The sequence below is a fragment of the Octodon degus genome, unplaced genomic scaffold, assembly GCF_000260255.1.
Source record: "Octodon degus isolate 3935 unplaced genomic scaffold, OctDeg1.0 scaffold00040, whole genome shotgun sequence".
Lineage (NCBI taxonomy): Eukaryota > Metazoa > Chordata > Mammalia > Rodentia > Octodontidae > Octodon > Octodon degus.
Genome location: NW_004524616.1, coordinates 8670538 through 8674217, shown reverse-complemented (window position 1 = coordinate 8674217; position 3680 = coordinate 8670538). Strand labels below are relative to the sequence as shown.

Here is a 3680-nt window from a genome sequence, read left to right as displayed (position 1 = left end):
GAACTTGTTTTATATAAAAAACAACAAAACATTAGATAACCCAATGCATTTATGCTTAAAGAATTGTTTTCTTTTTTTTTTTTTTTTTTTTTTTGTGGAACTGGGAATTGAACTCAGGTCCTTGCGCTTGCCAGGCAAGAGCTTATTCTACTGAGCTATCCCCCCGGACTCAAGAATTGTTAAGTTTTCTATGGACAAAGCTATATTTATTTCTCTTCTGATTCTTCAATTTAGACTTGGGTAAGCATTTAGAAATCCCTTTCATCATTGAAACCATTCACTATGAATTGATTAGAAGTTAAAATTAAATTAATTATAAAATAGAAATTCTGTTCTCAATTCATGGTACATTTAAATTCTTTGTAAGTATAATATTTTCCTAAAGTACTCTGACACAAATTCATAAGACTGCCATAGACATTCCACTGTACAAAAATATAAAAGAAAGCTCTGAGGAAAAGTTTATATGACGTTCTACTAACAGCTTTATTGTGTGAAATAAGAATTCAGATGGATATAAGAAAGGACTTGGAAGAGATATTTTAAAAGACCATGACAGCTAAACAAAATATTCTATCTGTCCAGAAAGCTAAACACAGACAATTAATGTATGTGTCTAGTCTATAAGACATATAATATTATAATCATTTTACAGTTTAAAAAATACTTGGAATGATCTTTGCTCAAGTGAAATATTAAGATATCCAAGCAAATCAGGTTCCAGCCCCAATATTTGAAAAGGTGAAATTTATCTTTATAAACTCACTGCTGTTCTATGGAAGCTCTAGCAATTTGAAACACTCTTAACAAAGTGTTTCAGGATGGTTTCTGCTTAAAGGAAGTGGGACAGCATTCTCTCTGAAGTACCTCCAAGCTCAAAATGCATAATACCATTCCATGAATTATGTAAGGCAATTTCACACTCCTCTCTGTTCATCCTTCCTGGTAATCCCATATTCCTTAACAGAGCCTTATTTTAATGTTTCTTGCATCGTCTTGGCTGTGCTGTGGGTAATTTGTGAAAGAAATGATCTGTCTCTATTTTAAACAAAGGAAGCAAGAGAAGACCACACAGCTTACCACCATGCTTTCAGCAGGCATGACAGTGGCAAAGTGAGTGAGGAGCGATTGTGACCCTTCCCTGAGGCCCAAGACTAGAAAGGCAAGGCCCAAAGGAGCAGGCTCCACTGCCTGCCCTACTTGGGAAAGCACCCTGAACCACCTTGCTTTCTGCAGCCCAGTATTTCTTCCAGTGACCTTGCCCTAAAGGAAGGGCAGTATTGCCTACACAGCCAGCTCAGCGGTGGATTCAGGTAGCATCTGAGAGTGAGCAAGTGCCACAGTCCTTTCCTTCAGAGCATTAAAATCATGTGTCTCATAATGCATGAACTGAGGCTTCGTGAACATTAGTTTAGCAGATATATTTAAATCAAGGAAATGAAAAATATTTGTTTTCTCAGTAAATCCAGATTTGTTGTCAGTCTCAGGATAAGAAGTATATTCCAGAGGAGCTATGCCGGCAAGCCAAAGTAACTGAGTTGAGTGTTACACACAGTTCTCACATACCCTCTCACATGGGGTTTCCTTGTCTGGAAGTCCTGGTGCACCCTCAACTCCCAACACCACTCACTCAACCTCTTCTTGTATGAAAACTTGGATTACGAGGTTCCTTTGGGAAAACATCAAAATGCCTCTCCAGATGGCTGGTGGCAGCAGCAGCAGCCTTGAGAAAGCCAGAGGGGCTGACTCGTCAGTCACAGGGAGTGGGGAACTTGTCCCTTTTCCATGAGTCTAGCATGGCATCTCCTTTTCTCTTTCCACTTTGCACGTTTTCTACATTCCCAAAGCAGCAGTACACAATACCTGATTGGATGTAGGTGTGTGTTATGTTACTCTCAATGCCGCCTTTAAGCTTAATTAGTGAGGAAAGTGAGGGGATTCTATGCACCAGTGACCCTCCAAGGAGATCTTGATGCAGCTTATCTTATGTCTATAACTGCAAAATACAGCTGATATCCATACAAATGCCACTCCTGCAGTCATGCCTTCCTCCAAATAATGTCTAGGTGTGAGTATAAAGTAATACATAAGACAAATTAAACAGATATCTTATGAATGTTATGTTCTATGAGAGAAGATAAATGGGGCATCGATGGAGAGAAAATAAACCAGCAGAGCATATGACCAGAAATATCTGTAGACAGTGACAGACGTTGAGAGCAAAGCAGGATGAGAAGGTGGAGAAGGACGGGCAGTAGGAGCAGAGCACTGCTGATGCCCTGAGCGCTGGGCAAACATTGTCCTGAAATGGTGACTTGCAAACTAAGCACCTGATAGGAAAAATGAAATCCAGGCGCAGGAAAGCCCAGGGGTTCACAGTCACTATACAACAAACTGATATGGACTGGGGCTGTAGGGGACACAGCCTAATGGAAGAGAAGGGCTATGGCCAGACCATCCCCGAGCACATCTTGAAGGGCTTGGGTCTTTGTAGTCTCTGGGGAGAAATTTGGATTGTATTCACATGAGGACATTTGATAAAAAGTGAGGGAAGTTCTGGAAAAATGATATCACTATGGAATCTATTGTAAGGAAAAGCTAACAAAACTCATTAGATCAGGAATAGGGAGTGAAGCAATGGTAGAAGAAAGGATGAGATGGCAGGATTTCCATCTAAGCTTTTAGGAAAATTGAGGCCCAGATGTTAAGAAAGAGTACAATTTGAGGGCTTAAAGTTCAGTTTCATGTGATCTAGTTGAATTTGATAATGTTAACTAGGTTCCAGATGAAGAAGTATAGTAGACAGTTGAAGGTAGAAACCTGCAATATAAACCATACAGAAAACAGGACTTAGTTAACACAGCAAGTGTGCGGTCATTACTGTGGCACCCAGGCATGGCCAGCAACATCTTCCTCCAACCCCAGACCTCAGGGAACACTCAGCTATGTCTGAGTTGGGATTGTGAGGGAGGACAGAGCCCAGTGGGGACATTTGTGTACCTAAGAGTTTCATCAGTGCCCAGAAGGAATCGGTCCTCTGATGCATCCTGCTCACAGCATTGACTGTCTTGCTAAATGGTCTCTGTGCTTTTCAGCACCTTCCTTGCATGAGTTCTTGTAGTTATGGTGCCTGTGATCCTTTTTCTGGGTTTCCAGAGATGGTCAACTTCTCTGCACACCTACACAACCTTTTCTTAGGTGCGTTAGCACCGTCACTGGGCTTTGTGGCAAAGACTTGTAGATTCTTGGAGGTTTCTTAATGCTTTTCTCTCAGAAACACTTGGGCGTTTCCCTGCTCTGTGCTGCAGGAGAGAAAGCCACCAGCCAGAGCAAGTGTTCTATAAATGGCAGCCCTTGTTAGTATTATGCCTCAAAACCCAGGAGTTTAAATGGAAACCCATGGTGTGTTCTTTTCTGTCCCTAAAAGATCATAACATTTTTTTCCATAATTTTATTGAGAAACAAATAGCAATGAGACAGTTTTAAACCAAATTGGTAGGACAGTTTCAATAACTAACACTTTGCATACTCTCTTCCTAGTGGTTATTTGCTGTACAAGATGCAGACATGATATCCTATTTACAAACACTATTACAACAAATCCCTCTATTCATTAAGAGAATGTAACTATATATCTATCCTAACCATTTTGAATACACACATACGAAATGGACATTCAT

At 40.4% G+C, this 3680-nt stretch overlaps 1 protein-coding gene across 2 annotated transcripts in view; it reads left to right on the top strand.

Annotated features, from left to right (window-relative positions):
- The window catches only part of Slc27a6 (solute carrier family 27 member 6), a 67734-nt gene that overhangs the window by 28994 nt on the left and 35060 nt on the right, over nt 1–3680 (top strand). The window lies entirely within an intron of this gene.